Source organism: Xyrauchen texanus, chromosome 40 (assembly GCF_025860055.1).
Source record: "Xyrauchen texanus isolate HMW12.3.18 chromosome 40, RBS_HiC_50CHRs, whole genome shotgun sequence".
NCBI lineage: Eukaryota > Metazoa > Chordata > Actinopteri > Cypriniformes > Catostomidae > Xyrauchen > Xyrauchen texanus.
Window position 1 is genome coordinate 4758294 of NC_068315.1, and position 14105 is coordinate 4772398.

At 37.9% G+C, this 14105-nt stretch overlaps 1 protein-coding gene across 1 annotated transcript in view; it reads right to left on the reverse strand.

Moving 5' to 3' along the window:
• The window catches only part of LOC127633250 (cadherin-18-like), a 112856-nt gene that overhangs the window by 72784 nt on the left and 25967 nt on the right, over window positions 1–14105 (reverse strand). The gene's annotated exons all lie outside the window — the stretch shown is intronic.

The window sequence follows — 14105 nt, forward strand, 5'->3', positions numbered from 1 at the left end:
CGCCTCCTCCATGCTCATCCTAACCCCCTTTCATTGGTTTCGAAACCCGGGAGGGAGGAGGGATGGCCGTCGCAGAGTCCTCGACACTACCGTCCACCCAGGGTGCGCCGCTACCATCTGCCGGGTGACAGAGTCAGACGCGGGGGAACGGCCGCCATCCGCGGGGCGAGTGGGGACTGGATTCCCCGACCTCCTGGAGCGATGGAGCCGCTGCCAGGGGCGGAGGAGTACCCTGCCGTCCCCCAGAAACGCGGAGGGGCCGAGGTTAGACCGCCGTCCACGAGGGGAGGAGGGAAGTAATTCCCCGATCGCCTGGAGCGGTAGGGCCACTGCCAGGGGTGGAGGAATGTTCCCAGGTGCCGCCAGAAAAGCGGAGGGGCGTTCTGTCCGCTGGGGGTCGGAGATTTGACTCCGGTTCGCCCGGAGAGGAGCGGCTGTCGTCCGCCGGAGAGTGTGGCGTAGTGTTCGAGGACCACGCGATGGTACATCAGAGAACCGGTGAGTGAGCTTCTCTCTCTCCTCTTGCTGTCGCACCGTGTTGGCCTTTTCCCTCGCCTATTTTTTTGTTGTTGTTTTTCCCCTCCTGTCTCCTCCCAGGTCGAGTAAGGCGGGGATGACCTGACGGGGCGCAAAGCACGACCCTCCCCAGGAAAAGAGTGGGGGGGGGGGGTGTAGGTCATGCCGGTGGCACCCCGGCCTGAGGTAACCCCGGGAGGAGTGTGGAGCGGAGGGGGGCGGGGCCGGGCTAGAATGTCGCACGCCCGGTCCCCAATCGGCCTGATGGGGCGCGCGAGGGATAAAGGCGGCCGGTGACAATGGTTTGAGAGAGAATTACGGGCATGTCCGTCATGTGTGTGTTTATGTTCTTGTGTTTTGGTTTTGAGTTAATTAAATATGATTTATATTGACAAGCCGGTTCTTGCCTCCTCCTTGACCATTCTAACCCCCTTACAATAAGACTTAAATAAATGATATATATTGAATGAAGATTATTTTTCTTACCCCCATTGCAACCTATTTTTTTTAACTGTAAACTTCATTAGATTTAAACAAGAATAAATATTTGCCAATGGGATAATTCAATTAAACTTGTATTCAAATAAGTGACATTCAAGATACTGTATATTCTCTGAAAACATGTTTTATCGTACACAATTACTTCTCACGTAAATGTATCTTGTTTTTAGGATGTTTACATTTTTCTGCTGAAAAACACAACCAAAATAGCCAACCGATTAAGAAAATAATGTGCATTTTGCAGTCTAATGCCTAAAACGTTAAAATAAATGCCTTTTCTGATTATGACTTGTATTTTTATTTTCGGCCTCATCTCTTCTGGATTTCATTACCTGCCCTCAGAATATCCTCCAAAACAACACCTTCAATCAAAAGCCTAACACTTGTACTGCAACATCCATTAACAGGAGTGACTGCTGCCTCCTGAATAATGGCCAGAGTAATCCTGTAACCTTGGAAACTTCTTCTCTTTTTCTTTTATTCTCACACAAGAAAGGCAAAGGTTCTTCAGTGTTTGCTCTTCATTGAGTTACTTCAACCTGGGCTTTTTCCAACCAAAAACAACTTGCAGTCTGTAAATGAGATATTTCCCAGGATTTCTAAGCTTTTATTGTATTCTAAATTATAGGGTAAGAAGCATGAATTCATAGGTGCCAGTTTCTTTTGGAAACTGCTCAAGAACTGATGCTTTATTAGTGTTTATTTGACATGTCCCTGTACTTTTTTGCTAATTATTTGTATGTGGTTCGTACATATTGCAGCCGTTTCCTTGTGAAATAAACACTAGGGACACTAAAACAATAGTGACTTCTATGATATTAACAAGTAAAAGGGCAGATTATCAGCTCAGAAACACTTTTCCTCACACAATGCTATCTTATGAAATCAAAACACTGTTACTAATAGTGCATGACTTAAATTAAAGGTTGCACTACATAACTACATGTGCAAGCTTATTTGAGAGCAATCAAGATGTGTGGTTGCTCAACTGAAAGAATGGTACGAGTCCTGAAGAGTGTCCCGTTTAATGTGTTTTTGTTCATGTTTTGTGTTCATATCTTTTATTTTGGAAGTCTACTGCCCATTCTATAGTCATGTGATTTCCTGTTTTATAGTCATGTGTTTCCTGGTCATGTGATATCCCGTTTCCGTCTTGTTTTCATTGGTTTATTGTCTTGTTAACTCGTTATCAGTTCTAGTTTGTCATTGGTTTAAGTTTATTAGTCTTGTTATATTGTTTATAGTTCTGTCTGTTCATCGGTTGTCTTGTTTCCGTTTTCCGTGTATTTAAACACCTCATTTGCCATGGTCCTTTGTCAGGTATTGTTAATGTAATGACTTGATTTGATAACCAAACAACTAGTCAAGTTTATGTTTACGGTTTTTGGATTTCAGGTTTATAAATAAACTGCACTTGGGTTCGTCACTTCATCATCATCTTCGTCTGCTTGTCATTGCCAAGCTACGTTACAAAGAGCAAGTGAGTCGACCCATGAGCCAAAAGTGTCATAAAAGCATCACAAAATGACACTGATGCTTCAGCAACTGTTTATTTCCAGTCACAGTTTGCTTTTTGAACACTATCGGTTTGTGTTAGGTTTAAGTTTAGGGTTGGGAGGTAGGTTTTGTTCATTTAAAATTGTATAAACCTAATTTGTTTTGGAGAAAATTGTACTCGCTTTGAGCACCACTCAGTGGACATTTCACCTTGGAACTGTTTCAATAAGTGTATGGAACCACGTCTATCATTTTGAGATTTTTTTTTTTTTGCCACAATCGTGTTATTTTCATGAGATCAGGCTGGTTTCAACAATACACTCTTCAGATTGTTATTTTTTTATATTCTACCTTATTCTTTCTATTCTATAACAGCAACAGTATACAGTAAATAAAGTGAGAAACAGCACAACAACAATCCAGTAACAGTTACCGCATATGTATTTATGCTACAAAGCATACTTAAGTTGGCAAACGCACAAAGAAATGGCACCACTAGATTTGAGAGCTACTGTGGAGGGGAAAAAAAGATGAATAACTTACATTTCAGTCTGTTTGTCAATCAAACATTTGTATAGCTTCAGAAGACTTATTATATAGCACACAAGTCATTTGTACTACTTATATGGTGTTTTCAAGTGCTTTTTGGATCTTGACATACATTATCACTACAAATGCTGTTGTATGTAAAAAAGAGCTGCGTGAATATTCTTCAATGTTTCCCTATTGTGTTCTATGGAAAAATAATAGCATAACAGTTTGGAAGGACAAGAGGGTGAGTAAATAATGACATAATTTTCACGGGATGAACAAGTCCTTTAATATGAATCCCATTAAGTGTGAGTTAGGATGAATGGCGTGAGATAGAGAAAACAACAACCCCCTCATTGAAAGGACAGGAAGTCTTTGAGATTTGGGAGGGAGAGACAGAATGGCAGAATGAAGGAGAGGGAGGATGTGAGATTGAGTGATGTGGAGGAGGAGTGAAGGAGAATGAGATCAGAGAGTAAAATAAACTCATCAGTCACAAGCGCTACACTCACAATTAGTAAGGTGGACTTGTCTTTGATTAAATGTATCATTTATTATTGTTTTTAATCAGCTTTTAATCAGTGTGCGCGTGTGAGTGTCGCGCGTGTGTGCTCGCGCAGTTCTTTTCTAAGAGGTTCAATAATCTTTTAATTTTCTCTGGTCGGCACTTTCCTAATCAGGTCCAGTTGGTTGACACTGCACCAAACAAATTATTTAGTGCAGGTGTATTCCAGATGAGTAATGTATTGCTCTCTCATAGCTCAGGATAATTATCTGAGTTAAGTACTGCTCAACTACTCAGATATGTTTTGTTAAGTATCAACTATGTCATAGATTTTTCCAGCCTGATCTCATAAAAATAATGTGACTGTGGTGACATTTTAGCAAAATAATGTTATGTATCGCATCAGTTCAGAGGTTAAATGTCCACTGAGTGGGTTTATGAACCGATAATCTGCCCTTATACTCATGATTTGCATGAAAGTGAATAAAAGTCATTGTTGTCGTAGCACCTTTGTTCAAAAACAAAGCTTATTTTATGTGGAATAACATGCACTGCTGAACCATCCACTAAATAAATAAATAAATAAAAAGTTGTGTTGGGTTGAATATGGATAGCATAGTTAAGATAATTTGGTCAGGTTAGAATTTGATGAGAAATATTTGAGTTTATATTGTAATCTCTGACTTTTGATCGTATACTTTGGTATTTTAGTTAATCTGAACACCATTTGTGAAAATCTAAACGTGAAATAACTGATCTTTTTCTCAGAAGAAAATGTTGAGAAGCAGTAGACATTCAAAATCTTCTTTCACTCTCCATTTAATCACATTTCTGATGAGGACAAACAAACTAGATCTTGTGATGTTTGAGTCCATTTTGATGAGAACAGACATCTTAGCCATTTAGAGGAAAAATTGATGGTGGTTTCATGATAACAACTGTAAAGCTTTTGAAATGGGACTTGTTCTCAATGATTTATTTGAACTTTATGTAGTGCTTGTATTCTGTACCACAAGAAAGTCTTTGACACACTAATACATAAGACAACCATGTATCTTATACTACTCTTCAAGATGGATTGCTCACAGAATGGCCCAGCGAATGCTGTTCTGCCATGACTGATATTGTTGAGAATGCAAGATGCTTTCTAGAGGGGAAAAAGTGTAATGGCACATTTTATTTTATTTTAAATTACCTCTCAAACTATAATGAGAATTCACTTAGATGACAAGCATTTGCATCTTAGCTGAAATGGCACAAAAGAAGATTGGAATGTATCCTGCACACTTTTTTTTTTTTTTCATCCCAAGCAATTCAAAAAGGAGACGGTTCCCTGAATCTGTCAGAGCGGCATCCATTTATAGCTATATATGAATAAAACATTACTACACTATTTGTATTGGTCAGCGTCAAGACCTGTAACATTGACAGTGCAGAACAGACACGTTTTAAGGCTGGAGGTGCTTTTAGGACATATTATGTTGACATTTCAAAAAAAAAAAAAGTTTATATAACCTATACAAAGAATTAGAAAAAGATAAAAATATATATATTTATATATATATATATATATATATATATATATATATATATATATATATATATATAAAAATAAATAAAAAAAAAAAAAAAAAACCGTAAACCAGCCTAAGCTGGTTTGCTGGTCTCCAAGACTTTTGCCTACTTTGATGGTTTTAAAGGGGTTTTGGGACTTGTAAGCTGGTTAGACTGGGATACCAGCAATACTTGGCCAGGATTGTAGACCAGCTAGACCATCTGAAGATTATCTTGTACAGGCTGGAAGACAAGCTAAACCAGCTAAACACCTGCTTGGCCAGGATCGTAGACCAGCTAGACCATCTGAAGACCATCTTGTACAGGCTTGAAGACAAGCTAAACCAGCTAAACACCTGCTTGGCCAGGAGGGGAGACCAGTTAGGTCATCTTAAACCACTGAAGACCAGCAAACCAGATTGGTTTAAAAAAATCATTTTCAGCAGGAATGTGTGACAGAACTGGCAAACCTGTAGTTTTTCAAGGTCCCTTTTGCAAAAGAGACACTGCTTTACACCACCCAAAGCCATTTCAAGGTCTGACAATATATAATGCTTCACTACCTTGAATGTTCCCTCACCTGCACAAACAAAATATATCATACATTTTACACACATGTCAGTTCATGCGAGCCATGAGGAATTACAGTCTCCCAATGTAGAGGATGAACAAACTTACAACAACACAGAGAGAAAAAAAGACTGTATCCAGGTGTTATAACTCAGCCAAGGACCTTGTAAGAAAGACTTTGTTTTATTAGGTGATATACTGTGTAAGGGATGATGAATAGTCAGCCAGTCATAATCGCATAATAAATGCTGAAAGGGTGATCAGGTGATTTATTTTCAGATAACGACCGACTGGCTGTACATTATCCCACTTATTACACAGCTACAACACAAATAAATAAATCAACGGCCATGAAATATTAATTTGAGTCAACGAAAGATATTGTGGAGTGATACTAGAGACATCACACTAGCCTCAACATTATCACATGGGAAATCAGCATGTTGCTTCTGAAAATTCATGTACCCTGAAATCAACCCAATTTACTTGAACTACTGACAAGCACCCTCCTGCAGAAGACATTTTTGTATCACTTCAGATGTCAACATATTTTCCTCTAGTGCAAGCAACCCTGAGACATGGTTCTGATCTTGTGGGAACCAGGAAGTATTCATATAGACATAAACGAGAGTGAGCGTGAGTCAGAGGTTGCATTTAGTTTTTTTGCTCAAACATTAACATTTTTACTCCATTGACAGTACAAATTAGGATTGGTGTTAGGATGTGTGGTTAATCACACAGGATGTCACACAGGTCACATAAACTACAACACAAACAGAATGTATCACCCATATAGTGTATCATATAGATACTGTATCTGTTCCCCATACTACCAAACACAAATCCCTCATTAAGTCATTAAGATAAAAATTTAATGATAACTTGAAAATGTTATGTTATGTAAAATGTTCCCCAGAACAACCTGGAGTTAAGTGCCTTGCTCAAGGGCACAATGGTGGTGGCCGTGGGGTTCGAACCAGCGACCTTCTGATTAACAGCCCTGTGCTTTAGCCACTCCGTTAACGTACTGTTCAAAACTGTATCCTCTATGATATTGCAGCAATTATCCAGATATGGAATGAGATTATAAAGCAAACTATTATCAACCCCTACATGCCAACTGAATAAAATAAGGCAAAAATAAACATGTCACATGTCAACATCACACAGTGTTTAGTGAGAGATATGATTGATTCAAACACTAAAAGTGGCTGTTCTATATATGCATTATTGTATTACAGTTGTAATAATAAAACCTTAATTAACACTATGGTTATTTAACAGAGGGGTCTTCAACCATTTTCAGGCCAAGGACCACTTTGATGGGTAGAGAGACAGTGTCAGATGGTCAGGCTGGTTTTAAAGGAGTTGTGAACACTTTATTAGCTGGTCTTAGCTGGTCAGGGTGGTCGTAGATGGTCAGGCCGGTCCTAGAGGGTCAGGGTGGTCGTAGTTGGTCAGGCTGGACTTAAATGGTCAGAATGGTCTTAGATGGTCAGGATGGTCTTGGCTAGTCAAGTTGGTCTTTGCTGGTCTCCCAGCCTGACCAGCTAAAATGTGTTCAAACCCCCCCTCTGAAACTAGCTAACTGACCAGCCTGGCTAGGTTGGGCGACCAGCTAAAACCAGCCAACCAGATTAAGCTGGATTTAGCTGGTCTTTTCAGCAGGGATGTACAGCAGGATTCTGCCACATTTTGACATGAAGTGACATTTAAAAATTCCCCTGTAAATCCCTGTGCCAGGACCGTTAAGGACCGTGTATGCCAGCTTGATAATCTCATCTCAACTATTTATTTACACCAGGCAAGTACGCTATTGTTCTGAAAGCAGGCTGTCATCTGCTCAACCACACAGCAAGACCAACGCAAAGCGGACGCGTTTACTCAAGCGACACTCCACTGCAGCCCTGCTGAACCTGATGTGTGTCACACTTTGAGCGGCTATACTTAGTATAAAGTGTTGCTATATTTTACCTCAGAATCAATATATTTGTTACACATTTCGCATTAATACTTTTTTGGGGAAAAATAAATAAATACATAAATAAAAATAACAACTATGCTCTACGTTACATTCTGCACTTCTGCAAAGCACCGATGTCCAATAAAGAGGAACAAGAAACAAGTCAGTAAAAGATTGCAGGTTGCAATTATATCACACTCTTGATAGCAAAATACTAAAAAGAATTGCAATATTATCTTGAGACTACAGTCAATTATACATTTTAGTGGTAATTATCAACAAACATTGACCACAGTATGCCATGGTTGACCAATCAGAATCAAGTATTCCAGAGAGTTGTGTAATAGATTGTCTTAATCCTGTTTCACTTGTTTACCCACGGTATGCTAATTATTAAATTGCTTTGTGGACCGTTGATGAAATGATTACTCTTATCACGTCGCGCTTTGACCCCTAAAAACTGACGAAACAAATTACATTTGAACATAAGGATGCCAACAGAACAGCAAATCCTGTTTCTCAGCAGCAAAACATGCAAACAAAAAATAAAGACTGGTTTGAATGCAGAGTCTGTCATCTTTGTCATCCCTGAAGGGGCCTTTCCTGGACTATTGCAAGCATGTGCAAGTTTTAATTAAACAAAGACAAGGAATAAAGACACACACACACACACACACACAAACAAATAAAGGGGCTGAAGGATTAATTGTCTTGAGCCTTTCTCTATCTAATTAAGGGTCATTTCGCATCATGGCCATATTTTACCAGTCCCTGTGATAGAGGCGGCGGTAATTAAATATGAGGGAGTTAGCCGCGCTAACGATCTTGGGACCTTGCCTTTTGCACACGCATGTCAAATTAAATCCCTCATAACAGCTTGCTCTTAATGGCATTTTATCGTTGCGGATTAGCATATTTTGTTGACGTCGTAAACTGTGTTCAATTTTGGCAAATCGTTTGTACGGAGTACGGAGCTTGGCGGTGGGCAGAGGGCTCGGGGGCATCTTAATCCATCCTGCGTAGCGAGTTAGCAAATAAGTGCTCTTCAGAGCCAGTCGTGCATATATACTAATAAAGGCAGACAAGTCTTAATTATTACTTAAAGCAATTAGCAACCTGATAAGGCTTTATTTTAAATTACTGCAATTTCAATTGGTGCTGCCAACCCTTGTTGCACTTCAGCAACCATGTCAGAACACACCAAAAAAATGCTTTCGGCCTTGTTTGTGGTTTGAAAGTTCACAAAAGCATTTTAAAGGCACATTACTGTCACCGTTTTTATCAGTTTGAACAGAAAGGTTCAGAAAATTATAATTCACATACTTCTGCATCTACTTTTTTCTGTCATTCATATTTAATTGAATAGGGGTTGTTTTTATCCTCATAGGATGCACATTTAGAAATCTTTCTGTGCTTTTGCTTAACTCATCTCAATTCCAATAAATGTATTCGTATACAGACAATACTGGGTTGGAGAGTGGTGGTGGCGTAGTGGGCTAAAGCACATAACTGTCAATCAGAAGGTTGCTGGTTCAATCCTCACAGCCACCACCATTGTGTCTTGAGCAAGACACTTAACTCCAGGTTGCTCCGGGGGGATTGTCCCTGTAATAAGTGCACTGTAAGTCACTTTGGATAAAAGCGTCAGCCAAATGCATAAATGTAAAATGTAAATGTAATACTTAACAGACAATAGAAAAAAAAATTGTGCACATTATCTCACAAAAATTACTATGAATACTATGAAACACAACCCATAAGAAATAAAAATCACAAAATAGATCTCTGAAATATCTCAATAGTATCATCTAGAAAGCGATGGGATTAAATGTAGAATGAAAAGAGACTTTCGCTTAAAGGAATGGTTCACCCAGAAATTAAAATTCTATTCCTATTCCTTTTAACTATCATACTTTTCAGAATTTCCTCCCTAGAAAGAGACAAATCTCCCATAATGTTTCAAACTAAAACTCAAACATTTCTTAAACAGTCCTCAGATCCTGCAAAATACAAAAGTCTGATCTCAAAATGAACTAATTTATCACAAAATTCTTCCAATTGCTGAATGATCAGGGCTAATGTATGCAATCCATGCTCATTTCATACCATTCTGTTCTTGCTGTACATGAACAATTGACTCATATGTGTCTATTTTTATTTTGTCCTGAGGATTTTTTGGAGAAACATCTGAGACATCTAAGACAAATGTGCTTAAATTAAACAATTTACCACTCCAATAACTCTCTTGAGCTATGAAAGAGTAACATCGGAGCAATGATACTGTATTTTCTTCCAGGATATGTCTATGGGGAAAGTTCGTTCCTGTCTCTCTCCCTTCCATTCTCGCTCTGACTGTCTCTCTGTTTTCTATTCATTAGTGTATGCTCGAGTACACTGAATAATGATTGGTCTCCACACATTTCCATATTTGTGTAGATAAGAGAAGGCAGTCTGAGCACAGCCAACTTAACCAGCTTCCTGTGGTGTCATTGTGTAACAATCAGTAAAGAGACAGTAAAGTACGTTTAGATGACCTGCTGAATCGATCTAAGCTTCAGAGAGAGAGAGAAAAAATGATACACAAAGAGAATGAAAGGGTGACACTTGGATATAGCAGTGCCACCGCTAACAGTCTCACAGTAGCAGTTTAAGGACATTTATTGAATCAATTTATGAATAGTAAATCTGCTTTTGATCCACAGGGCAGCTCAAGGACATGTTTTAAAGTGACAGTGCATTTTATTTTATACTTTAGCTTTGGCTGTTACATTGGATCTTGAACAAATACTGTTGATACTGGGTATCTGTTTATGATTGTTGAATTTGCCATATACAAATACATGTACTTCACTTTTTTTATTCCTATTTTGATATTCATTTCAAAGTCTGATAATAATAATAACAACAGTTGTATATGGAAATGCTTTCAAGTCTAAGAGACTTTAAACAGTCTTAAGGCTATAGTACACTTCAGTTTTTTCACCAAATTTTGAAATTAACAGTATGCGTGGACTGGTCGCGTCAAGTCCGATTTCTATAGTCTGTGTATGTGCATGTTGTTTGCACATGTGCCTGCCAATAACTACTAAGAGAGTATCATAAAGCAGTTGGTGTGCATGTACGTTGAACGCTTCCTTATGAGCTTGCGGTCAAAAGAGTATACTTTTGAAAGGTTGAGCACTCTACAGTGCATGAGATAGAAGGGCATGTGGGAAAATGAAATACACCATAACCTTAGGGGGCACTCACAAAGAATACATTTTTGCATTTAAAAAAGCTAGACAGATTGCAACAGAATGGAACAGAACACCAGTCTCTCAAGACATGATTTTTAAAAAGTTGTACTGTACACATCATTTTAAAAACAGGACACCCATCAGTGTTGGGCAAGCTAGTCAAAGGTACCAACTACTCAAGCTACATGTCAAAAGTAGCTTGTTACATTTATGCCAGATGTACAGAGCATACTGTCATAGACAAAGCATAAAAAACATATTCACATGATGTTTATCAAAGCCATGGTAGAGTATAGTGCAATACCGTATACAAGTATACAGTAAAGTGCAATGTAAAATGTATGTGCATGTAAAAAAAAAAAAAAAAAAAATTCGTATTTAAATATACTACCTATACAGTACAAACCTGTGTGTTCAATATGCCTAATCAAAGATTTATTTTATTTAATATTTATACAATGCAAACCCATTTGAACATAATTTCCTTTGCACATTCCTATAACAACTCCATGTGCATATGATATTCATTTTATCCTATAATTCTGTATCTAGCTGTTGTGTGTAGTAGAAGCTTTTGTTCAGAGCCCAAATTGTGTGTGAGCACATCTGGGCAACAACACTCCAATATCTGATGGAAACAGATGGTAATTATATGGTACTCTGATATACAACTGCCATATTTGTGTACCATTCTGTTTTTACATGGTTCTTCAAAGTTCTTCAAAGAATACTACGGTACTATCATGGTAATTTGATATATGATTACTATATTCCCAAGTAATGGAACATTTCTAAAAACAATAAAACATGGCAATGCATTGGTACTTTTTTGATGTGTTTTCGTGTAGGCTACAAAGTGTTTTGATACTTTTTTAGTTGGAAAATGTCTTTTCGTTTCAAAAGGTCATTTAAATGTGGCACACATGTTAAACTTAATAAAGACCATCTTCCTCGCTGGCGAATTATAGGATACCTTTGCAGGTTCGGTTTCCAATTGATTGTAGATCCATTGCAACCAGTGCTATCTTCATTTAATAAAAAAAATAAATTAAGTATTCCGTTAGTGTTTTTGCAAGTGCGAGAGTGCAACAAATGATTCAGCAGCCCACGTGTATACATTATGAGTCATTCAGACTGAATTGCGATTAAAACCTCTTTGCTATCACGTGTGACCAATTGTAAAGAACTGACTCAAATGAGTGATGAATTTGTGAATGTGACATTTTTGATTTTATTTAAAACTGCCGACTGAAAATACCAGGTACACGGTATGATGTAGTAATGTAGCTTTTGTCAACGCTCTGCTGCAACATAATAAAAATAATATAGCTTTGCTACTGAAAAGGAACTTGATATAAACCCAACTAAGCTACCACTTCGCTACTCAGAAATGTAGTTAATCTAATAATTGTAGATATCGCAACTGTCGAAGACACCCTGCATATTTACATAGTAAAAACATTATAAACAGCACACCACATAAAACATGCTTGTGGTTACAAAAGCTAGAGGAACCACAAGTAAACAGACAAAATGCAGGTATCTCAAGACGATGGTTTACACGACATCTTAAAACCACCCCTGCAAGGGAATGTCTAATAAAACGGTAGAAGAAATCTGTCTACAGCATGTTTACATTGAAAACAATTGTAAAACAACGCAACACACACAACACAGCTAGAATGCAAATAATAGACAAAATTGCAGGTGTCCCAAGACACATTGATTTAAAAGTGTAACTTTTTTAAACTTGATACAGTCTCTTAAAAATGCTGCGCCCATGTGGGGCATGCAGAAAAAGGGCATGCTTGTAGCAATGGTCAAAGACATCCTTGTAGAGCATTACTTGGAAAATCAATTCATATAACAACACACAGTAAATGTGTCCTGTCTGAGCAGCCCCCAACAGCACGCTAAAGTACAACAAGCTAAAATATTCTCCAAGTTTGTCCCCTTTATCCCTAAAATCATCAATCGATAAAATATGAACCTAAATATGAAAATTATAATAATCTAAATAACCTTGTTGACCTCACATCCTGATCCATCCCTAATTAGCATTGCAATTTCTATGCTCACCAAGTACACAAATTACATAAATTAACCTATACCACTCACCAAGGAATATAAACCCAAAAGTTCCTTTGCATTGATTCATAAAATTGCCTCTGGACTGTCTTATCAAGATGCTAATAGATTCATGTTTCTATTTACAAGTTGGTATGGACACAAAATTCATGTTTTACAAGATCGACAAGCCTGTGAGGCAAACACAATGAACGGTCATGAGTCTTGCCAAAATTATGAAGGTTGTCAAATCTCAGACCCAAACCAATAAGTCAAGCTGCAGTTTGCAAGCACAGTTTTGCTGTGCTAAGCTAACTCCATGCAAAGATATTATCGATCGAGGCCAACAGTTACAGACAAGTGATGAAATAAGGTTATAGAATAACCAAAAGGTCACTACTTGATTAACAAATTTACAGTATGTTCAACATGAGGGTCTAAAGTATGTCAGTATTCCATTTTTGACTGCTGTTAAATGGTATTTCAAGACCCCTTGACATGGCATAATGAGAACAGTTTTCCATTCTGCACAGCTTTTTCTATAAAAATAGATAGTTTTGGTGGGACATATTGGATGTCGCAATAGGCTTGAACAGTGAACCATGATTTTTAAATGCGTATGTGTTCTAAATAACTTTTAGGATTACACTAGCATTAAGACTGACTCAAAGCTAAGAATAATGGATTAAAAGCCACACAACATAATTTAGATCTCATTAAAGGGAAGTGAATGTTTACACTGAACTTACTTTACATACTACATTTGAGAAACTACACTGTAAATAACAATATTATTTCAAACCCTACTGGAATCTAATAGACCATCTTGGACCAGAAACAAATCAGTTATCAATTAATCATACCATCAGGTGCTTACACTGGTTGTTGGAACAGGATCTCTGGTTAACCAGTGAATGACCATCTAAAAACCAACTACCATGTTACAAAACACAGCTACCAGCTGGACTGCCCAACAGAGAAATTTAGAAAAGTACCAAGATATGTAAAGTTATCCTTACAAAAATCGAGAGTTCTGGCAAACCCCTGTGGCAAATTAGCAGGGAATTTGCAACTCATTATTTTATTTGGCAGTATTGTCTATTGTTGCCAAAAGTTTGCTGGATGTTCACAATTACTAGTAAAGAGCTGCAAACGTCTGGCAATT